The following is a 25,917-nucleotide window of genomic DNA, read 5'->3' as shown; positions in this document are numbered from 1 at the left end:
GACAGTCATTCCAGCCACAGAGGAAATATAATAAGAATAAATTCCACATGGCAGCAGCACATATGGGTAGCAACGACGACAGTTCCACAGAGGAGCTGTACTTTCACACAGTAAAGGAATTACCGTTAGCGACCACAGAAGCTTTCACAAAACTGAAGATAGGCAACAGCAAAGCCCAAATAGAGGTTGACGCGAAAATCGACACAGGTGCAATGAGCAACCTGTTACCTAAACAGGTATTCAAGGAACTGAAAGGAGTACCACTGGAAAAATCAGCTATAAGGCTAATTGCGTTTGGAGGCTCAACGATAGACCAAGAAGGGACCTGTCGTTTAGGGGTCAGATCCCGCGACAAGTTCGTTAAAGCGACCTTTCACGTGGTGAAATCAAGAGACCCTATACTAATAGGACTCCAAACATCAAGAGAATTAGGGCTAGTCACCCTTAACTTGGCTATAAAAACGGACACAACTCATGTGACGGACAAAGCATCCCGGCCTACTCCCCCGCACGACATGAAACCGGTCCCCGTGCAGGAACCATGTACGATGGGAAACCTTGGAGAAAGGAGGAAAATCATTGAGGAATTTCCAGACGTATTCGACTCCATTGGTTGTCTGCCAGGTGAACACACCATCCATTTAAACCCCGAAGTACCACCAGTTGTCCACCCACCACGGCGAGTCCCAATATCCCTAAAAGGAAAGTTGAAATTGGAGTTGGACTCCTTAGAGGCCCAGGGAATAATTTCCCCTGTAAAGGACCCAACGCCCTGGGTAAACTCATTCGTCTGTACCACTAAAAGGAACAGATCGGTCAGGCTATGCCTCGACCCCCGAGACTTAAATAAAGCAGTGCACAGACCACATTATGCGACTCCGACATTCGAAGACATCACTGCGGAACTAGACAACGCTAGATGGTTCACAAAAGTCGATATCAAGTCCGGCTACTGGCATTTGAAACTGGACGAAAAGTCGAGACGTCTCACAACATTCATTACCCCACATGGCAGATACATGTACAACAGGTACCCCATGGGAGTCAAATCTGCCCAAGATGAGTTCGAAAGAGCCATGCAGGAAAACTTCGGAGACCTCGAAAATGTCCTATCCATATGCGACGACATAGTAGTGTACGGATTCGAGGAAGACGGCAGTGACCATGACAAGGCACTGAGGCAGCTAATGTTTAGAGCAAGGGAAAGAAACTGCAGGTTTAATTCATAGAAATTTGTGGTGAAAACCTCCGAAATCCCTTTCTACGGCCACATAATCTCAAGAGACGGTGTCAAGCCAGATCCCCGGAAAATAGAGGCGATCACACAGATGCAACCCCCCGAGGATGCAAAGCAGCTCACCAGCTTCCTAGGCCTGGTGAACTACTTGAACAAATTCTCTCCACGACTCGCGACACTGACAAAACCCCTACGTGAGTTAACATCGAAGAAGAATGACTTCACATGGTCTTCACAGGAGCAACAGGCATTCGAAGAAATCAAAAAAGAGATCGGAAATCATACGACACTCCGATACTTCGACCCTAAAGAACCAATAGTGCTACAGGTAGATGCGTCTTCAATGGGTATAGGCGCGGCTCTGCTACAAAACGACAGACCAGTAGCATTCGTGAGCAAAGCACTTTCCGGACCAGAAACACGTTACTCAAACATAGAGAGGGAGATGTTGGCTATCGTCTTTGGCCTGGAGAAATTTCACAGTTACGTTTGGGGCCACAAAACGACAATTCATACGGATCACAAGCCATTGGAGTCGATAGCATTGAAAAATCTAGCACAAGCACCCCCAAGACTGGCTAGAATGTTATTGAAGGTCGAGGGATATGATTTTACTGTAAAATATACCCCAGGAAAAACAGTTCCAATTGCTGACTGCTTGTCACGAGTAGCACCCAGACCCAGTGGGCACATTGAAGGGATCGATCTCAACATCCATAGCATGATCTCATACCTCAACTTTGCGCCGACGAGAGTTGAAGATATAAGAGTGGAAACATCCCAGGATCCACTCCTAAAGCAACTTGTAAGCATGGTACTGACCGGCTGGCCTTCCAACCGGGCTGACTGCCCAGGAATTCTCCTGCCATTCTGGAATTTCAGAGATGAGATTGGGGTCCAGGATGGAATTCTACTCAAGAGCCAGAGAATCATTATCCCAGCCTCGTTGCAAAGAGGCATACTGGAAGAGCTGCATGCTTCACACCAAGGAGTAGAGAGAACGAGGTTACGAGCGCGTTCAGCGGTGTACTGGATAGGGTTAAATAAGGACATAGAAGATATAGTCCGAGAGTGCCACACATGCCAGAAATACCAAGCCAGTATCCCGCCCGAATCAATACTCCAGCACGAAACCCCTACGTACCCCTGGCAGTACGTCAGCACAGACTTGTTCACATTGGCAGGGAAAGAATATCTGCTTGTGGCAGATCAGTACAGCCGAAACCCCTTCGTACGACGCCTTCCGTCCGCCTCATCAATATCCGTTATTAGAAGTATTAAGACGATATTTGAGGAACAAGGAGTGCCGGAAATCTTGTACTCGGACAATGGTCCACAATTTACAAGTAAAGATTTCAAGGATTTCGCCAGGACGTACAGCTTCCAACACAGGACATCGTCCCCACATTACCCCAAGTCTAACGGATTCGCCGAAAGAATGGTGGGAACATGCAAGAAAATTTTGACGAAGGCAGGGGAAACTGGTCAAGACAGCTACCTAGCAATGATGGCTTACAGAGCCACGCCACTGTCATCAGACATTAAGTCCCCGGCAGAGTTACTCAACGGACGAAAAATACGGACACCCCTAGTATCCAAGCAACAACTTGGCGATGAGCAGACTAGGACAGCCATACAGAAACAGAAAGATCATTCTAAGGTCTGCTATGACAGGAAACATAACAGACACCACTCCCACCTACATGCAGGACAGAATGTCTATGTCCAGCAGGAAAAAGCAAAGATATGGGAGCCTGGAAAAATTCAGCGCTCCAGCGTGACACCCAGATCCTACATAGTTGAATCTGAGAACGGTAACACCTATAGAAGGAACAGGCAGTTCCTCAGACCAGCTGGGAGGAGATCAACAACCGCAAATAGATCCGACCAACCTCGCCCCAGCGACTCTCCACCGGACCCCACCCAGAAGGAAGGTCCCCCCCCTAAACAAATCGAACAGCCGACCACCGAACAACACTCCAGCGGCACGCCTCACACCCGAACTGAGAAACTCACCCCCGAATTAAGAAGATCTCAGAGACGAGTGAATGCTCCTCAGAAACTGAACTTATAGGTTACACTATCCTAAAAAAAGAGACAATACCATTACCCTAGAACAATGGAGACAAGCTAAATAATATATTAGAGACTATGTTATCCCTTAATCAGATAAAGGCTAAATATCGCCCTTGGACTATATACATATATATGGAAGGGAAGGGATGTCATAATATAGGCTAATAGACTATTAGTCGCCTAGAGTTATGCCCCTTGGCCCGTGACGTATGAATCTCGTCCGCCATTGTTTCTCAGTGCAACGTTTACTACTAGACAATAAAGAACGCATTTTACACCACCTTCGAGTCTGTTTATCAATGCTTCCAAAGTATGTATTATCACGACAAACATGAAGTATATGAACAAAAAGTATGTGAACATGAAGTATATGAACATAAAGTATATGAACATAAAGTATGTGAACAAAAAGTATGTGAACAAAAAGTATATGAACATAAAGTATATGAACATAAAGTATATGAACATAAAGTATGTGAACATGAAGCTAGCACGTCTCATAATCAGGCGTTTCTCAACTGGAAGGATCAAGAGATACGACTTGCTGAAGGAAACGTAGTTGACAAAGTAGAGCAACATTTTATTGAGAAGGAAACTAAGACGTGGCGGAAAATTCTAGCTAGATTGCTGGACATCCTCGGGTTTCTTGCCAAGCAGAACCTGGCACTATGGGGTCACCGGGAAGACATTCATAATGATGAAAGAGATCAAGAAAACATAGGGAATTTATAAAAAATTAATAAATATATTGGCTAAGTATGACCCTGTGCTCCTTTAACATTTAGTGAAAGTTAACCTGGGAAAGAAAATCGCTACTTCTTATCTGTCAGCAGAAATTCCAAATGAATTTGTGAGCATTTTAGCAAAGCAGGTGAGAAAATCATCGATCAGATCAAGGAAAACAAACATTTTTGCATAATTTTTTTTATAGCACTGCTGATGTATCTCACAAGGACCAGATGAGTGAAATGTTGCGCTATGTAGAAATTGACGAAAATAAACCATTTCTCCACTTCATTGAGACAAAAGGTAAAAGCACGGAGGACATGTCTAAACTGATTTTGAGAGAACGATGGGATTCAAATTGGTGACTGTATTGGCCAGGCATTTGACAATGCTGCTATTAGGGCAGGCCACCGATCGGCTGTGCAAAAACGAATCTCCGAAATAAACCCAATGTAATGTTTTGACCATGACCTGTCATCATAGCGTAGTATCTGTTAACTGTGGTAAGCGGGGTCAAGGGTCAAAACATTATTATTATTGTTATTGTATTCTTGTTAATTGATTTGAGCGACAGATGGTCGCTGGATCAGTTATTATGATTAGAAGAATAAACAATTAAATTCCGAAAGAAATGATCGACATGTGAATCGCAAAAAGAATGTGAAAATAGAAAATATATGTAAACATTATTTTGGGGTTTTGAATAAACAAATAACTAGGTGGATTAGATTGGTATGAGACACGTAATTAGGTGACGTAAGAGAACACGTGATGTAGTTAGTTTTGGAGAGATTCAGAGAGTTGAGGATTGACCACCAGAGCGGACAGACGTCTAGACAGGGGTGGACAGAAAGCTAGGAGCGTGGTGTATGAACAGAAAATGTAGACTAACTGCAGATCCTGTGAAAACCATTCGAGACAACTGTAATAAATTTATAATAGAAAAATATAAAGAGTTGTTTTAATGGTTTCACAAATAAGAACAGATGTCTCAATTATATGGTGCTGATCGCTTCTTGGTTGTCACCGAGAAGCGGGAAGATACAGAAGAACTCTCAAAAAAAGGTATGAAGCATATATTATTCTTCTTACATATGAACTATAAAAATATCCTATGTGATAAGTCTGATACAACATGACTCAGTTTACACATCAATATCATGTCCCCTGGCTAACAACATACATACGATTTATGCGTTTATTATCTGTCTGTTAAAAGAACAATATCTTGCATCCACTTGATAACGCATGATACGTTTTAATATATCATCTCCTGCAATATAAACCAATATACAACACCAAAAGCTCTATTTGTGCCATCTATTTGTGCACTAACCATTCACTTTGTTATAATTTTGGCATACTGGACCTGTTATCCTCATTCTTTTCTGCATCTGAACATCACTGGGACGTCTTGATTCAGTTGACCGATCTAAGTATCAAGCGGACTGTGGAAACTAGATGGAGTAGTCGAGCAGATGCTATAAATGTTGTGGTAAAAAGTTATTGGAAGTCGTCGTTGTCCTGGAACAGCTCAGAGAAGGAGAAAATGCAACCACAAGATCAAATGCATCTTTAATTCTCAACTCGGGATCGTCGTTTCTGTTTCTGTCACTTCTGAGCCTTTGGAAAGCTATTCTGTCAGAAATCAATGATGCCCTGAAGTTGCTTCATGAAAAGGGGCTGAATCTGCAACAAAGTTCTGTCAGGCTCATGGCGTTGAGAGATTACCTTCTTCAGAATGGAGAAAATATGGTCGACACTTCAATAGACGAGTCCAAAATACTCTGCTCTGAAATGGGAATAAGCACTGAGCATTGTATCCACAAAAAGAAACGAATGGGTGGTGAACGATTGACTGATGCAGCACTGGGGTTTGATACTCAGTTGAGACGGGAAATGCTGTCATAGACAGGTTGAATGAAGAAATATCTTGCAGATTTCAACAAGTTCACAATCTTGCAAGTAAATATGTTTTTTAACACCGTCAAATCTGCTTGATGATAATTATGATTGTCAGCTTGGTGAAGTTGACGAAGATATAGAAAAACATAAATTCTTTCCCGAAAGGAAAAGATTAAAGTATTTTATGAAAGCTGCAGGAAAGGACAAAATCAATGGAACTTTTTTTTTTAACTTTATACAGATATACCACCTTGGGGATTCCGTCCCTAATGTGATCTTGCTGCGCATTTTCCTTTACCGAGCTATTAGCGTTGCCAGATGTGAGCACTCTTCCTCGAAACGTAAGTTCATAAAAAAACACCTTCGGTCAAAAATGAGCCATACAAGTCTTAGAGACGTGAGAATTCTCTTCATAGAGAGGGAACTTGTCGATAGAGTGAATTTTGATAAAGTTTTGATGTGCCGAAAAAAGCGCGAAAGGTATGCTTGTAAATTTTCAATCAACTTGATTTGTTGTGATTGTTCTCTCACAAAAAAAATATAGCCTTATTAAAATACATTTTAAAAAATTAAAACTATTTTTAAAGAATTGAAACATTATTAACAACAACAAATTTTTGTAATCCTTTCCGTAGTGTAACTGGGCAGTTAAATGCTTGAACCAATCTGTGGCTTATTTAGTAATTGAACATATCTTCAAAATCATAATTTTATTGATGAACAGACATGACTTGTAATAGTAAACAGAAGAAAGGCATATTGGGATTGATTGGTCACATATTTATTTAACGAATGTAATGTTACAAAAATTTGGTCGAAACTGAAAACCTAATAAAGACAAATAATTATACAAGAACACCAGTGATGAAGTATTGCTCGTTTTAAAAAATGGTAGACACATACATACTGATTAATTACTTGATTACTTTATATTCATTGATTAGCTTGTAGTGCAAATATATTAAATCAGAATTAAATTCGTTGAAAAAACATAATATATTATACTTTATTGAACATCATCGTTTAATCAGTAAATGGTAATATTTTGTAACTTTACATTAAAACATATGCGTACATATACACACACACACACATATATATATGTGTGTAAAAATTATTACTAATGTGTATAACCGAGGTCCCCTTTTATGATCATAAAGGCAACATTTACACACAAATCGATGAGGTAGCAATGGGGTCCGTATTGGCATCTCCCTTTAACAACTTTTATATGTCCAACCTGAACAATAAAATATGTAATACTATTAAACACCGTCTATTTACGTGACAGCTACAATATTTTTATTCTTGTTGACAATAACAATGAAACCGTGAAACAAAAGGATCATTTTCAAACAAACTTCGTACTAGCTTTCACTTATAAATATAATTCAAACAATAGTATTCAATTTTTTTACATTTTCATGTTAATCTATATGAGATACATAGATATTCGAATGTTCCATTTAAGTTCTTTATCTCTCAATCACTGAGTTAGTAAAGAATTGAGAACATAATTTTCCTCTCCCCAATTAACTATTTTTATACTTGTGTTTTTCTCCTGTATTTTTTCGGATGTTCCAACAAATGTGACTTCTCAGTAAAAGAAGAACACCATACTTCACAAGAATGTGGTTTGTCTCCTGTATGTGTCAACATATGTCGCAACAAAGATGATTTACATGCAAAAGAACAACATACTTCACAAGAATGGTTTTTCTCCTATATGTGTTCGCCTATGTTGCAACAAATGTGATTTCTCTGTAAAAGAAGAACCACACATGTCACAAGAATGTGGTTTGTCTCCTGTGTGTGTAAACATATGTCGCAACAAAGATGACTTTCGTGCAAAAGAAGAACCACATACTTCACAAGAATATGGTTTGTCTCCTGTATGTGTCAACATATGTCGCAACAAAGAATACTTCCGTGTAAAAGAAGAACCACATATTTCACAAGAATGTGTTTTTTCTCCTGTATGTGTTTGCATATGTCGAAACAAATGTGACTTCACTGTAAAAAAAGAACCACATACTTCACAAGAATGTGGTCTGTCTCCTGTATGTGTAAACATATGTCGCAACAAAGATGACTTTCGTGCAAAAGAAGAACCACATACTTCACAAGAATGTGGTTTGTCTCCTGTATGTGTCAGCATATGTCGCAACAAATGTGACTTTTGTGCAAAAGAAGAACCACATACGTCACAAGAATGTGGTTTGTCTCCTGTATGTGTTCGCATATGTCGCAACAAATGTGACTTCTCTGTAAAAGAAGAACCACATACTTCACAAGAATGTGGTTTGTCTCCTGTATGTGTCAACATATGTCGCAACAAAGATGACTTACTTCTGAAAGAAGAAGCACATACTTCACAAGAATTTGGTTTGTCACCTGTATGTGTTCGCATATGTTGTGATAAATGTGACTTCTTTTTAAAACAGGCAACACATACGTCACAAGAATGTAGTTTGTTTTCCATATTACTTTGCATGTAGTAAAATTAACTTAATTTCAATGAGAACAAACACAATTTTATTGAATTATTAGAGTATAGTATGTGTTTGAATGTTCCACAATAAAAATGACGTTTCACTAATAAAAACAACTTACATTTATTAAATAATTTTTTCTTTTCCCTTTGTGTCTGTTTTTTCTTTCCCCTTTGTGTATATTTTTTCTTTTCCCTTTGTGTCTATTTTGTCTTTTCCCTTTGTGTCTATTTTTTTCTTTTCCCTTTGTGTCTGTTTTTTCTTTTCCCTTTGTGTCTATTTTGTCTTTTCCCTTTGTGTCTGTTTTTTCTTTTCCCTTTGTGTCTGTTTTTTCTTTTCCCTTTGTGTCTATTTTGTCTTTTCCCTTTGTGTCTATTTTTTCTTTTCCCTTTGTGTCTATTTTTTCTTTTCCCTTTGTGTCTATTTTGTCTTTTCCCTTTGTGTCTATTTTTTCTTTTCCCTTTGTGTCTATTTTTCTTTTCCCTTTGTGTCTATTTTTTCTTTTCCCTTTGTGTCTATTTTTTCTTTTCCCTTTGTGTCTATTTTTCTTTTCCCTTTGTGTCTATTTTGTCTTTGATTCACCAAATTTTTACAGAAATATGTTTTGTGTTTTGCCTTAGACTTCAAGTTTTCTTTTATAGTAAACATGTGATTTTTGCATAATTATTTTAATGAATTTTTCGATTTTTAGTTTATTTCGAAAAGAACAACACACTCTACAACATTAAAATATCTTCACCTTTGTTAGTAAAATATATTTTCATTTTATCAACCGTAATTTGTACTAATTTTAGTTTTAGCAGATGTTCATTCTGTTAAGATACTTAATAACATTTGTATTTTTCTTAAACAACAGATTTTTGTTGCATTTTTTAATTTTTCAGTCATTTTTTATGTCACGTGTTTCACAAGTCTATAATTTCTTTACTTTCTGATATTTTCACGAAATTTATATGTGGACATTTCCAAGTATGTCATGATTTTCTGTGGAAAACGAAGATCAATTCTTATTAAATAATTGATTTCTGTTGATTACTGCAAACTCTGAAAATATAAAATAAATATATAAAATAGATTTCATGCAGTATTATCTAATTTTTTAACATATTCTTAAAAAATATGAACAAATTGTTATTGTTCAAAAAACAAAAAAAATTGGTACTTCTTCATGTAATATTTCTTTGTAAACAAAATGAATTTACAATTCTGAATATTTGAGATGAGTTGTGAATGCTTGTGTTATTTTGATTAATCGGACTATTATTCTTATTTTTGTTTTATTAGCACAATGTTACGGTTGCTACACTCTGTCACCTTTTTCAGTAAAAATGGGTTGGTTCTGCATTACAGGAATTCTAACTGTGGGTTTGAGGGTGGGTCTGTGAATGATAACAAATGTTCAAAAAATAATTATAAAACAAAATATAATTAATACTTCTTAATGGAATATTTGTCTGTTAAGAAAATATAATTAATACTTCTTAATGTAATATTTGTTTGTTAAGAAAATATAATTAATACTTCTTAATGTAATATTTGTTTGTTAACAAAATATAATTAATACTTCTTAATGTAATATTTGTTTGTTAACAAAATATAATTAATACTTCCTAATGTAATATTTGTTTGTTAACAAAATATGATTAATACTTCTTAATGTAATATTTGTTTGTTAACAAAATATAATTAATACTTCCTAATGTAATATTTGTTTGTTAACAAAATATGATTAATACTTCTTAATGTAATATTTGTTTGTTAAGAAAATATAATTAATACTTCCTAATGTAATATTTGTTTGTTAACAAAATATAATTAATACTTCTTAATGTAATATTTGTTTGTTAACAAAATATAATTAATACTTCTTAATGTAATATTTGTTTGTTAAGAAAATATAATTAATACTTCTTAATGTAATATTTGTTTGTTAACAAAATATAATTAATACTTCTTAATGTAATATTTGTTTGTTAACAAAATATAATTAATACTTCTTAATGTAATATTTGTTTGTTAACAAAATATAATTAATACTTCTTAATGTAATATTTGTTTGTTAACAAAATATAATTAATACTTCTTAATGTAATATTTGTTTGTTAACAAAATATAATTAATACTTCTTAATGTAATATTTGTTTGTTAACAAAATATAATTAATACTTATTAATGTAATATTTGTTTGTTAACAAAATATAATTAATACTTCCTAATGTAATATTTGTTTGTTAACAAAATATAATTAATACTTCTTAATGTAATATTTGTTTGTTAAGAAAATATAATTAATACTTCTTAATGTAATATTTGTTTGTTAACAAAATATAATTAATACTTCCTAATGTAATATTTGTTTGTTAACAAAATATAATTAATACTTCTTAATGTAATATTTGTTTGTTAACAAAATATAATTAATACTTCTTAATGTAATATTTGTTTGTTAACAAAATATAATTAATACTTCCTAATGTAATATTTGTTTGTTAACAAAATATAATTAATACTTCTTAATGTAATATTTGTTTGTTAACAAAATATAATTAATACTTCCTAATGTAATATTTGTTTGTTAACAAAATATAATTAATACTTCTTAATGTAATATTTGTTTGTTAACAAAATATAATTAATACTTCTTAATGTAATATTTGTTTGTTAACAAAATATAATTAATACTTCTTAATGTAATATTTGTTTGTTAACAAAATATAATTAATACTTCTTAATGTAATATTTGTTTGTTAACAAAATATAATTAATACTTCTTAATGTAATATTTGTTTGTTAACAAAATATAATTAATACTTCTTAATGTAATATTTGTTTGTTAACAAAATATAATTAATACTTCCTAATGTAATATTTGTTTGTTAACAAAATGAATTTACAATTCTGAATATTTGAGATGAGATGTCAATGATTGTGTTATTTTTATTAGACTATTACAACGTTTCAGTCGCTGCACCCGGTCACCTTCATCAGGTGTTGAAAGCATGATACATGGGTAGGCTCTGCATTACAGGAGTTGTGAATACTTGTGTTATTTTGATTAATCGGGCTATTATTCTTATCTTAGCACAACGTTTCGGTCGCTATACCCTTCTTCAGGTGTTGAAAGCATGATACTTTTTCTCTACTAAGAAAAAATGGGTTGGCTCTGCATTACAGGAATTCTTACTGTGGGTTTGTTGGAAAACAAAATATAATTAGTAATTCTTCATGTAATATTTGTTTAACAAAATATATTTACAACTTCTTCATGTAAGACTTGTTTGTAAACAAAATATAATTTTAATGTAATGTAATATTTGTAAACAAAATGAATTTACAATTCTGAATATTTGAGATGAGATGTGAATGCTTGTGTTATTTTGATTAATTGGACTATTATTCTTATCTTTGTATTATTAGTACTGCATTACAGGAATTCTAACCGTGGGTTTGAGGGTGGGTCTGTAAATCATATAAATGTTCAAACATCATTGTTGAAAAACAAAATATAATTAGTAATTCTGCACGTAATATTTGTTTGTAAACAAAAATATAATTAGTACTTCTCCGTGTAAGATTTGTTTGTAAACAAAATATAATTAGTACTTCTCCGTGTAAGATTTGTTTGTAAACAAAATATAATTAGTACTTCTTAATGTAAGATTTGTTTGTAAACAAAATACAATTACAATTCTGAATATTTGAGATGTGAATGCTTGTGTTATTTTGATTAATTGGACTATTATTCTTATCTTTGTGTTATTAGCACAACGTTTCGGTCGCTACACCCTGTCGCCTTCTTAACGTGTTGAAAGCATGATACATGGGTAGGCTCTGCATTACAGGAATTGTAATCGTGGGTTTGAGGGTGGGTCTGTAAATCATAAAAAATGTTCAAGCATCATTATTGTTGGAAAACAAAATATAATTAGTAATTCTTCATGTAATATTTGTTTAACAAAATATATTTACGACTTCTTACATGAGTAAGACTTGTTTGTAAACAAAATATAATTAGTACTTTTAATGTAATATTTGTAAACAAAATGAATTTACAATTCTGAATATTTGAGATGAGATGTGAATGCTTGTGTTATTTTGATTAATCGGACTATAATTCTCATCTTGAGTGCTTTTAGCACAATATTTCAGCCGCAAGTGTTGAAAGCATACTCCTTTTTCTCTAGAAAGTTTTCTTTAAAGAATCTTTTCAAAGACAAATATGTCTGACTAGTTCTAAAGTAAATTTTTTAAATTATATTTGCTAAAGCAAAACTTTTTAATTATACTTGCTGTCGTAAGAAATTTTTATTATATTTGCTAAAGTAAAAAATTTTCATTATATTTGGTTAAGTAAAAATTCTAATTATATTTGCTAAAGTACAAAATTTGAATTATATTTGCTAAAGTAAAAGATTTGAACTATATTTGCGAAAATAAAAAAAATTGAATTATATTTCTTTACGTAAAAATTTTAATTATATTGCTAAAGTAAAAAAAAATTAATTATGTTTGGTTAGGTAAAAAGTTTAATTATATTTAATTATATTTTCGAAAGTAAAAAATTTAAATTATATTTGCCAAGTAAATAAAAACTTTATTATATTTGGTTGAGTAAAAAAATGATTACATTTCCTAAAGTAAAGATTTTTATTATATTTGGCTAAGGAAAATTTTACTTTTATCTTTGTGTTATTAGCACAACCTTTCGTCGCTTTTTACCATGTCACCTTCTTCAGGTGTTGAAAGCATGATACATTTTCTCTACTAAGAAAAAATGGGTTGGCTCTACATTACAGGAATTCTTACTGTGGGTTCGAGGGTGGGTGTGTAAATCATAAAAAAATGTTCAAACATCATTATTATTGAAAAACAAAATATTATTAGTAATTCTTCATGCAATATTTGTTTGTTAACAAAATATAATTAGGACTTCTTCATGTAATACTTTGTAAAACAAAAATATAATTAGTACTTCCCAATGGAAGACTTGTTTGTAAACAAAATATAATTAGTACTTCTCCGTGTAAGATTTGTTTGTAAACAAAAATATAATTAGTACTTCTTTATGTAATATTTATTTGTAAACAAATTACAATTACAATTCTGAATATTTGAGATGAGATGATTGTGTTATTTTGATTAATTGGACTTAACGTTTCAGTCGCTGCACCCTGTCACCTTCATCAGGTGTTGAAAGGGTAATTGTTACGGCTTTACCTTATGTGCTAAAAAAAGTCCTCTCTTTCTCTCTCTTACTTTCGCTCTCTGTCCTACTCTAACCAAGTCTATCGACCTGATCCACAAACCCCAAAAACTCAACATGAAATATCTCACAAAAAACACAAATAAACCTAGAACCCCATCCTCCAACGTAGACCCCTGCTACCAAGTCTCCTTCTCCAACATCAGGGGTCTACTTTCAACCTTCCAGAGGTTGAAAGCCAATTACAGGAGATGAAACCGGACTTACTTTATCTGAGCGAAACTGGCATAGGGCCGACCACTTCCCTAGATGAGTTCATAATAAAAGGATACTCTAACTTCACATCTAAATTTGACCCCCAAGATCGCCATGGACATGGAATATGCACCTACATTAAAGATGGCTTCCCGTGTGGTAGAGATATCTGCAGAGAAGACCCTAATTTACCTTATATGTGCTTCCGGGTTGCACTTGCTTACACCACCACATTCATATTTGCTCTCTATCACCCCCACAACAGCAGGGTTACTGTCCTTAAGAGTATATCTGAGAAAATTGACCTCATCCTGTCTGCTCATCCTTCGGCTACCATTCACATTTGCGTTGACTTCAATGTCCATAATGTGGAATGGCTGAGCCACTCAAATAAGACAGATGATGAGGAGAGGTTCTGTCATGATTTTGTCATTGCCTATGACCTCACTCAGATTGTTCATGAATCCACCCATGTGCCCGATACTACTGGTCAGTATGCAAGCCTTCTAGACCTTTTCTAACAACTTCCCCTGAGCTATGTTCATGTTCCATTCTATCACCCCTGGGATCTTCCGATCATACAGTCGTATCTGTTAAGATAAAAATGAAATTCAATACGTCTTCAGATGTACCTCTCCACCGTACTGTATATCAATACTCTATGGCTGATTAGGCTAGCTTCCGTACATTCATATCTGATCTACCTCTGCATTCCATGTTTATAAAGGATGTATCCTCTATAGTATCATACCTTACTGAATGGTTAATTGTAGGCATAGACCGATTCCTACCATCCAAAAAAGAAGATCCTAATTTACCCTATATGTGCTTCAGGGTTGCACTTGCTAACACCACTGCATTTATATTTGCCTTCTATAGGCCCCACAACAGCGGAGTTACTGGCTGACCCATTCAAATAAGACAGACGATGAGGGGAGGTTTTGTCATGATTTTGCCATTGCTTATGATCTCACTCAGATTGTTTGCGAACCCACCCGTGTGCCCGATACACCCGGTCAATATGCAAGCCTCTTAGACCTTTTTCTCTCAACATCCCCTGAGCTATGTTCATATTCCGTTCATTCTCCTCTAGAATCCTCCGACCACTCCGTAGATAAAAACGAAATGTAAGAAGCCCCCAGACGTACCCCTCCACCGTACTGTATACCGATACAGAAATCACTTTTTCCATAACCACCAACGTAATAGATGTACTAAAACTAAAGCTGCCTTCAGAACTGCCAGCAACCACTGTAAAAGAGTAATAAAAAATGCAAGAGAGCTATATGCCCAGTCCGTCAAATCCAAAGTAGCTGATCAGCAGCTTGGTTCCCACCAGTTTTGGCAAATAGCAAACAGGATCCTGAACAGATACGTGCGTTCCATCCCAACCATCATAAATGGACCTAAGGTCATCTCATCAGCATCAGACAAGACAGACATCAGACAACTATTCACCAAGAACTTTGCAGCTAACTCTACCCTCTGCGGCGAAGGGCATCAACTCCCCATATTTCCTCTTACAACAGACAACACCTTATCCTACATACAAATATCTGTGCACGAGGTCGCAAAACTAATCAAGAACCTTGATTCCAGTAAAGCAACTGGCCCAGACGGCATTCCAATTATACCAGAACTTGCCCTCATACTTACAAAATTCTTAAAGTGTTGCCTTAAGAAGTGCTTTCCAACACCCTGGACAACCTCATCAGTATGCCCTGTATTTACGAACTTAGGTGATAAGTCATCCCCCTCCCAGTACAGACAAATAAGTCTCTCGTGTGTCATGAGTAAGTTACTGGAATCCATATTAAATAAAGGAGTAGTCAAGCACCTCAGCAGAAATAACCTCCTTAGTGACATGCAATATGGTTTCCATTCTGCTAGATCTACAGCTGATGTGCTAACAGTTATATCGCATGGGATTAGTGAATCTTTTGACAAAGGCTTCCTTTCTAGGACAATTGCTCCTGACATATCAAAGGCGTTCGATAAGGTTTGGCATAAGGGCCTACTTCACAAGATTTCTAGCTACGATATTATAACTGGAAATGTTTTCTCAATAATTAAATCATTTCTCTCTGATAGGTTCATAAGAGTAGTGGTTGATGGGCAGCAATCAGAGGCCCACAGTATTAATGCTGGAGTCCCCCAGGTGTCCATCCTGGGCCCAACTCTCTTCCTGGTCTACATCAATGATCTCCCAAAACACATACTTAATTCATTCATTGACATCTATGCTGATGACACGACCATCTACGGCAACATATCAAAGGCCGTAAATGACAAAGCTCTCTCTGATTCCCTCTCCTCTGATCTTGAGCACGTCGTTCAGTGGGGGAAGAGATGGCTGGTTACTTTTAATGCATCTAAAACCAAGCCCCTAACTTTACATCATCAACGCTCTGTTCCTCATCTAGCATCAATTGAAATGGATGGCTCTCGTCTTGGGGAGGCTTCGTGTTTTGACAAACTTCTGGGTTTGACCTTTACTCCTGATATGAAATGGAACACGTATATAAAATCTGTTGCCTGCGCCGCTGGGACAATGGTAGGATCCTTCTACCGCTCCAGAAGATATCTCACTACTGATGCAATTCTCTATCTCTATAAAAGCCAAGTACGTCCAAAGATGGAGTACTGTTGCCACATCTGAGCTGGAGCTTCAAAAAACAGCCTATCCTGCCTTGACAACGTACAAAATAGACTTCGTGGCTTAGTGGGGATGCTCTCTTCTCTTCCCTGCAACCTCTCTCCCACAGAAGAGACTTTGCGAGCCTGTCTTTGTTTATCGTTATTTCCATGGCAAGTGCTCATCCGAGCTGTAATCTCTGGTCCCCCCTCGCAAATCCTTCATAATAAACACCCGTCTAGCTAAAACCACTGTCAGTAATTTCCCCCACTCTGTGCTTAAATCAAAACATAGATTCCAGCTTTTTTCTTAGAAGTGCAGGCCTGTAGAATTCTCTTCCGTTCGCCTGTTTCCCACCTTACTACAACTTGGACATCTTCAAGTTTAAATTCCTGATTAACTGCCCCTTAAGTAAGACACCTTATCAAATCTCCAATACCAACTATTACTACGATATTATCCCATTGATTATTGTACACAAAATAACTCTTAACCCCGAGTAGCTTACGGGCCTTGATAAGTGGTGATCTCCATGTAAAAAACAAACAAAAAAACTGTACTCATGCAGATATTGATCCGGACGTAACTCAGCGTTTGCTCAGCTTCTCCCATCAACAGTCAAATAATACCGAGCGTTGCCAATAAAATAATACAAACACTACATACCCTCGGGTTCTGCTGCTGTCTGACTTAACATAAAACTGGGTCAATTACAATGCCACACGGTGACTGCCCTAGCATTGTATAAACATCCCCTAACCTCCTCATTCTAAGAACAGGTTCTAGAATAAACACCCCCTATCTCTTTGTGTTAAGAAAGACTTCTGAGGTTGGGGGTGTTTATTTCGAAAGTCGTTCTTCACATGGGAAGGTTAGGGGTGTTTATACTACGCTGGGGCAGGTAAAAAAAAATTGCTTAAAACGAAATTTAAGACAAAAAAAAACACCTTTACTTCACCCAGTTAAGAAAAATTTTAAATTATGGTAGTTTTTTTTTTTTTTTTGCTTTTTTTTCGGGTAATGTTACTACATTTAAAATTTTACTTTTTTCGTTTACGTAGCATTGTCATTATTTCTATCGACAATGTTCGGCATTATCCAACTGTTGACATCATGTTCCAGGGAAAGCCGAGTTAATGCTGAGTTAAGGCTTCATCAATATTTGCATGACTACAAAAACAGACTTTCATTATTTTATAAAATGCACAACCAGCGAAATTAATTGCCATAAAATTATAGCAAAACAATAATAACTAGCGGGACCTGTGGAAATTCCACAGGGGACTCATTCATATGTAATATATTGATGTTGGCATTCTGTAGATGTTCAGCATAATCGGAAGCGTTCCGATATTATTGTATCTCTTTTATTAAAACTGCAAAAGTATTTATCTAACTTAGCAGGGATTCCTGGCCTAGCCCGGTCATAATTTATGCTTAAATATATTTTCATTCTTGCAGATTTTGTATATATGATTATAGAGTTAATGTTCTATCGATTTTATATATTATAAAGTTGCGATTTCAAAAATAAAAAAATATCGTATTAATATATAGATAATAATAATAACAATAATAATAATTATAATTATAATAATTATAATTATAATAATAATAATGATTCCAGATAATACCAGATGCCGTAATAATTAACAAGAAAGAAAAATCCTGCCAAATCGTAGACTTTTCTGCTCTAGTCTAGTCAGAGAGCTGGAGGGGATATGGAAGATGAAGAAAATCAAAATAATACGTATGATAGTAGGAGCACGGTGCTAGTGCAGAGAGTGATCCGTGCTATCAACGTAGGTGCCAAAATAAAGGCAACTTTTTATAAAAAGAGTAAATTACGCTAAATTAATTAAATTAGGTTAGATTGTAACGTTTTACAACTATTTTTTATATATTAAGTTTCTACTAGTTGGTGATGGCCAATAAATGTGTTCATTTTATGTAAATTTGTAAAAGTGATCCCCATTCTAAATTTTAAAATATTGGAGAAAACATTAAAAATCGAAAGGAATTCTCCAGCGAAATATATATTACAAAAATGTAAATGTCAGGTTAAATAATGTAATTTTAGATTTTTTTTAGGCTTCTTAAAATAGAATCGATAGATCGATTTAAAAAAAAAATGATGTTGTTTTAAACAAAAACATTATTACGTACTTAACTAAAATATTGAAAATAGTAATATTTTTAAAAATGATGTTTTAAACAAAAACATTATTACGTACTTAACTAAAATATTGAAAATAGTAATATTTTTAAAAATGATGTTTTAAACAAAAACATTATTACGTACTTAACTAAAATATTGAAAATAGTAATATTTTTAAAAAATTACGAAACTTTAAGTGAAAATTATTTATAGGTAAATGTAACTTTTGCGAAAAGTTGGGTAAAATTGCATTTTTCTTAGATGCCATGAAGTAAACAATGAAGATTTTACACACTCGGAAAGTTTAGATTAAACCAACATTTGTAATCTATAAGGATAGACTTTTCTTTTTGTTTACTAAAAATACAATCACAGTTGTTCAATTCGATGATTTTTCATAATTTTTTCATATTTTTATTGCAATAAAAAATAAATGTTTTTCAATGTTTAAAATTATTGAAAAAGTTATTGAATTTTAAAATTGTTAAAAAGTAAAAGAAAAAAAACTTACCTTTCATTCAAGGAATTAAAAAAAATCGGGATGAATTCGTTTCTTCTTTTGTGTTCAAAACAGAAAATTTGTTTTGTTTTTTATGATTTCTTTAGTAAATTGAAACAACTTTTGTTTTGTGTGTTCAATTCATTAAGAAATAAAATATATGAAAATATAAAAGAATCAAAATTAAAAGATGAAAAACACGATTTAAACGTGAAATTATTTAAAAAGAAAATCAACTCTTAAAGAACAAATGATTTAGGTCATCATAAAACGGTGTAATCATTATTTCGTCCCTCGTGTAAAAATGTCCGTTCATTAGTTAAGTGTGCCGAATTGTTTTTCTATCAAGTTGAGATTATTTTTGTCAATGATTAAGATATGTTGCAATTCATTTGGTATTTTTTTAATACAATTAATAAATAAAAAAATTAAACATTTGAAGATTTATTTTTAAAAATTCATTTTTTAAAATATAATTTATTTGTCAATACTTAAGGTTTATTTCGATTTGTTTTGTAAAATTAATTTTTCATTATACAATTTATTAAAAATTAAAAAAAAAAAATATGAAGATACGAAAAGCAGGTTTGTTTTCTAAGATTGAACATTTCGGCCCTCTTGCAGTTTATGGATAAAAAAAAATGAGACATAAGTCGTGTTACACCGGTAATAAGAATGCCACTTGAATGTGTAGTGAAATTGGTATCATTGTTTTAAATAAAATGAAATATTGAAATTGATAATATTAGAAAACAATATTTTTTATTAAATAATTTTTATTAAATTCAGGATTAAAAAAAAGAAGATTTTGAGCAGTCTTGACCTTTTAATCACTTCCGGTAATTTTATAAATAAAATGACAAATAAATAAAGATAATTAGAAATGATATTAATGAAACGATATTGAAATAAAAATAATTATTGCAAAATATTTTTTTAAAAAGTTAAAATCATATTTAAGTAACACAATTCGGTTGGCTATTAAAAGTGAAACACGTTAGTTTATTTTAAAATAAAAAAGTAATAAAAATAATTATTATAAAAGTTTTTTTTTAAGTTAAAGTCATTTAAGTAACACAATTCGATTGCCTATTTATAGTGAACACTTTTACTTTATTTTAATATTTTTAAAAAATTAATTAGATCTCCAAAAAAATCGAAAATGCAAGGAAGTTGACAACAAATTGCTGATCAAGTATTAACGCCGCTGACAATGCATGAGTCAAACAAATTTAATTTTACGTCATGCATTGCATGACGTAAAATTAAATTTGCTTGTCATAAAAAAATATTATATACACCCCCAACAACCTCCCCATGTTACGAACGGCTTTTGGAATAAAAACGCCATAACCTCGAAAGCCGTTCTTAAGATGAGGACGTTGGGTGGTGTTTATTCCGAAAGCCGTTTTTAACATAGGGTGGTTTAGAGTGTTTATACTACGCTGGGGCAGGTCGTAAAAAATACAAAAAAAAAAACCCTAGCCCTAACCCCAACTGTTTACTATTGTCAGTTTAAATATCGTTTCATTAATATCATTTCTAATTATTTTTATTTGTTTATAAAAAAAAGGGGGAGGTAAATGATACTTTACGCCACAACAGAATACCGACCACTCTAATTTGTTTTTTAGAGGTAAAAAAAAAAAGAAGTTTTCTGCTATTGTCAATTTCAATATCGTTTCATTAATATCCTTTCTAATTATTTTTATTTTTTTGTCATTTTATTTATAAAATTACCGGAAGTGATTCAATAAAAAATAAATAAAATAGACATCTAAATTGCTATAAATATTTTTTTTAAATAAATTCTTGTATTTAATAAAAATTATTTAATAAAAATTATTTAATAAAAAAAAATTGTTTTCTAATATTGTCAATTTCAATATTTCATTTTATTTTAAAAAATGGCGCCAATTTCACTATACAATCAAGTGGCATTCTTGTTACTGGTGTCATACGACTTATGTCCCTTTTTTTTCTTCACATTTTAGTTTCCTTAAACTGCAAGAGGGCCAACATTTCATTATTTTTTTGAATTAGTTGAATTGATGTTAACATCCAAGATGAGAACAGTAGTCCGAAGTATATTGTAAAAAAAAAACAAAAAACAAAAAAACTTTTGTATATATTATTTTAAATAAATGAATAAAAAAAAAAATTATTTTTAAAAAGTCCTGTTTGTAATGTTTACTTTTGAAAGAAAACTCTGCTTATTTAAAACTGTTAACTTCTGAAATACCGATATTATTGTTTACGTATTGTTTGCGTAGTAACATATCGGTGATTAGGAGGAATTTTATTCTTTTTATGCGATATAAAAATTTAGAGTTTTTTTTTTTTTTTCACTCAAGTCAATCTCCAATCACAGGAACTTTGGTCTGGGAATCGAAACAATTTTACATTAGTAAACGATTTTCAAATGACACCGGTTTTGGTCGCCCATTGTTCCGTTATACTCGTCTAATAAGACGTGTGAAATAGTTTCGCTATTTTTTTTAATGAGAATTATTTGGATTATTCGGAGGTAATGTCCTAAATTAGTGTCGCTAAGAATTTTTCACTTTAAAGAAAGGGCAGATAACTCTGTCCTAAATCGGTTCAAATTCAATTTATTTTAAACCAAGTACTGTAATATATAATTTTATTGATTTCCTTTTCTTTTCGTTCAAAATTAAAGTTGGACTTTATTTTAAAAAAAATACTAAACTGTTTCAGTCATCATTATAACTATTGTTTCATTATTATTTTTATTATTGACAAATCATTTAAAGGGAAATTTTAAGGAACTTATGCAACTTGTTTTTCCTTCCCATTGGTGATCTATTTGTGTTAAAAATATTTTATATCTAATATTTAAAAAGAAAGGTTTAAACATTGAATATAAACTTTTATTTCTATAAAAATCAACAAAAAAAAATTTGAACAAAAAGGATAGGATTATTTAATACAACAAATAAGACGTCCAAGAATGTTATAATTTTTATACATATTTCGTCATAAAAACTCAATTCTGTAAGATTGGAACAGATCGTCTGAGGTTCCATATTGTCTTTTACTATCCTGTTTCAATTTTTCTTTGCTTGAATTTGAACCGAACCTAATTTAGTACAGAGTTATCTGCCCTTCGTAAAATTGAAAATTTCTTAGCGAGGCTAATTTAGGACATTGCCTATTCGGACTATTGTTCTCATCTTGTATTTAAACAGTAGTTCGATTAATCAAAATAAGGTGCTTCTACACTATTGGGACGAGATTTTGTAATCGATAAATCGAGTTCTCAGATAAAGAAAACAATAATTTCAACTAACTTTTTTTTTGTTGTCAATTTTAATAAGTTACAATGGTAGCTTCCAAATTATGCAGATTAAATTACCGGAATATTACTGAATTATATATAAAAAAAAAAAAACTTTAATCGTGTTAACAAGTGAAAAATTTCCGCCATCTTGTTTTTATAAAATGAAAGGAAACGCAACCATAAACAAGGGAAATAACTCTAAATTTTAAATGTGACCAACGCAAAATAAATAACAAAATAAATATAACATGTATACAATGTTTCTGAGTCACATCTAAATCATCTTAAAAGTACGAGGAAGACGTAGATACCATTGTTTTTATGTGAAATTCAGTTTTACGATTTCTGATATTTCATCCCAATTTTTTTTTTTTAATTTTCACCCCAAACAAGGCACATTGCCACTTTGGTGTAGAGGGCTACTATCAGGAGCAGCAACTACTGGGGTACTATGTTGGGATTTAGGCAGCAAGATGTCGGTTCACGTTACACTTGAACTTCTGCATGTCAGTACAGTTCGGGAAGCAGGGACCTGGAATGGTATTCCAGAGTCTAGCGATTCTGGGGAAGAAACTACTGGAGTAGAAAGATCTTTTACATCAAGGGATCTCTACTGTGTGGGGGTGGGATTTAGCTGCCTGTCGGGTTTGTCAAGGGTGTCTATGTCGTGGGGGCACAAGTGTCTGCAGTTCGTCAGAGCATTCACCATTAAAATAGTTGTAGAACAGGCAGAAGGATGCAACGTCGATGGGACAGAGGCTGAAGCTTAGATGCCAGTTCAGGGCCTATCAGATTGGCGACTCTCTTTTGAACTTTGTCTAGGAGCGAGAGACTAGCAGCAGATGCACCAGCCCAAATGTGGCAACAATACTCCATACATGGGCGAATGGTGGCCTTATAGAGGTACAGGATACTTTCAGGTGTCAGTAGTTTTCTAGCACGGTAGAGAGAGCTTACTTTTTTCGCAACGGCCCTGGCAATGTTTTCAATATAATCGTTCCAACTCATGTTTCCTGTGAACGTTAGGCCAAGCAGTTTGAAAGATGTACTCTAAGACAGGGAGTCACTGACCATTGCTATTGGTGGTAGAGAAGGTTTCTTGTAATTATTGAAGGAAACCAGTTTAGTCTTGGCAGCATTGAATGTGACCATCCATTTATGTCCCCATTCCACTACAGATTGAAAGTCATCCTCTAGTGTTTTTGCCATTTCTTTAGATATGTGTTCATTTGTTTTCCTGTCATGCCTGTTATAGAGTGTGGTGTCATCAGCATATATACCCATCTCAGAGGCAGTTTTGTAGTGTAGAAGCGCCTAATTCTTTTAATGAATTAAATGTGTTCAAATTCTTTAATGAAATTAATGTCTTAAAATTCTGGGATCCGCAGTCGAATCGCCATCTACCTCCTCCAGCTTCTCTAACAGCTTGATGAGACCCCTTTGCCTTGGGGTAATCTTGTCGGCTGCATGGCGAGGATCTACCTCACAGATTCAGTCTCCTGGTAGGAAGGGGGGGCTTTCTTGTTTTTTCTCTCCTCACTTGAGAGGCTGATGCCGCTCTGTTGATGGTTGTTGTAGCTGGTTTCTCCCTAGATAGAAAACGGGCACCAGCTGGGGATGTATCGAATAGGGGTGAGAATTTCAGTTCAGCAGAGGAGGTCTGTGTTCGGGTTGGGGGGGGGGGCTGATCCGTAGAGGCAGTCTTCTTAGTTGCATGGGGGATGGAGCACGGGACCCAGCCTCCTTTGACTTTTTTGCTTTCTTCTGGTCTTGCCTCCCGTCGTGATGCCGCATTGTTGATGATAACCTGCTCCACTTTTGAATCTGAAGAGGAGACCATATTCTTTTTTTTCAACGACGACTGCAGGTCCCTCTTTTCAGTAGACAGCTGCGACTCTTTGTTTTTGGTGGAGGAGCCACGTGACGACCCTGTCGGAGCCTGCTGACGTTGTACTTCTGAGAGCTGCTCTTTCAGTTTGGAAGGGGTCTTCACCTGTTTTGCCGGTTTCTTGGCAAACATGCTCCAGCCCTTGTGATGTTATTAGTAAGTGCCCCCTCTGACTGGATTTTCAGGAGCTGCTGATGCCACTCCGTCTGATGTCCCTCCCAGAGCCGCCGGTTTTGAAGTTGTGGCTCTTGGTGGGTTCTTTTTTGGACATTCCTTTGCCATATGCACGTGCTGCTGGTAATGCCAACAGTGTGGATGCCGACATTAGATGATGACACCTATCGTCCAGGAATCACACCTGAGCAGGGCGGGGATTTCCTGGAAACTGGACCGGTCTAAATGCATTTTGATGTTATAGTCTCCTGGTGATCGTGGACTAGTTGCACGGCTTCAATACCCATATTGGTCCATTATACCCCCAACTGTTTTGAGTCTATATAACAGCAAATGTTCAGAATGGAAACGTTAGTTTGTCTCCTGTTAAAGTATTCTGGCTTGAGGCGTAAGTTATTTCACCCCAAGTAGGACCTGGACAGTTTTTCTGTTCAGGAAAAGATGTTATAAATAATAAACTAGACAAAATACTGTTAGAAATTCGCTCATTATATGTTACCGTGACATAAGTTGACATATATTCGGTGTTTTTTTAATAGTATTTTATCTAGTTTATTATTTATAACACCTTTTCCCAAACTTACCATGTTAAAGAGAGTGTTGGGCGCCATTTTAAATTTTACAATACATCGGTAAACACTGCATGTTTTTCGAGCTGAATAAACATGTTACATTGAATAACAACAAAAGAATGTATCCAGTTTGGTAGAAAAGTAACTTATCTTGCCTTTGATATTTATTTATTATATATTTGTTTTTTGACAACTTTTTCGAATCTATGTGTAAAGTCATACAAACCCCAGAAATCAATAACTATTTCATTTTATTCAAAATATAGAAAAATCAATAAATATTTTATTTAAAACATGGAAAACAACAAAAAATCACGTATTACTCATATTTATAAAATATCTTTTCTAAAAATGAAAATTTTATCAAAACTTTTGCATTATTATTTATTTTTAACTAAAATGTACAAACCAGACTCGTCGTGGTCAAATGGCAGAACATTTTAAGGCTAATGTGAGATTTTCACTTTACACCGTTTTTTACTTGCACCAGGGCGGTTCTTCTTCTGTTACGTCAAAATTTACTAAAGAAACTCGAACAAACCTTAAGCATTGAGGAAAAATAATCTATACTTGATTAAAAAAAACATCTCGTCACATTCAAGTAATGGACGGACATTTTTACACGAGGAACGAAATAATGATTACACCGTTTGATGATGACCGAAATCTATTATTCCTTAGCAGTTGGTTTTCTTTTTAAATAATTTCACGTTTAAATCGTGTTTTTCATCTTTTAATTTTGATTCATTTATATTTTCATATATTTTATTTCTTAATGAATTGAACACACAAAACA

This window comes from Euprymna scolopes, chromosome 46 (assembly GCF_053919585.1).
Source record: "Euprymna scolopes isolate OS-2025 chromosome 46, ASM5391958v1, whole genome shotgun sequence".
Classification (NCBI taxonomy): domain Eukaryota; kingdom Metazoa; phylum Mollusca; class Cephalopoda; order Sepiida; family Sepiolidae; genus Euprymna; species Euprymna scolopes.
Note: the sequence above shows the minus strand (reverse complement) of the source record.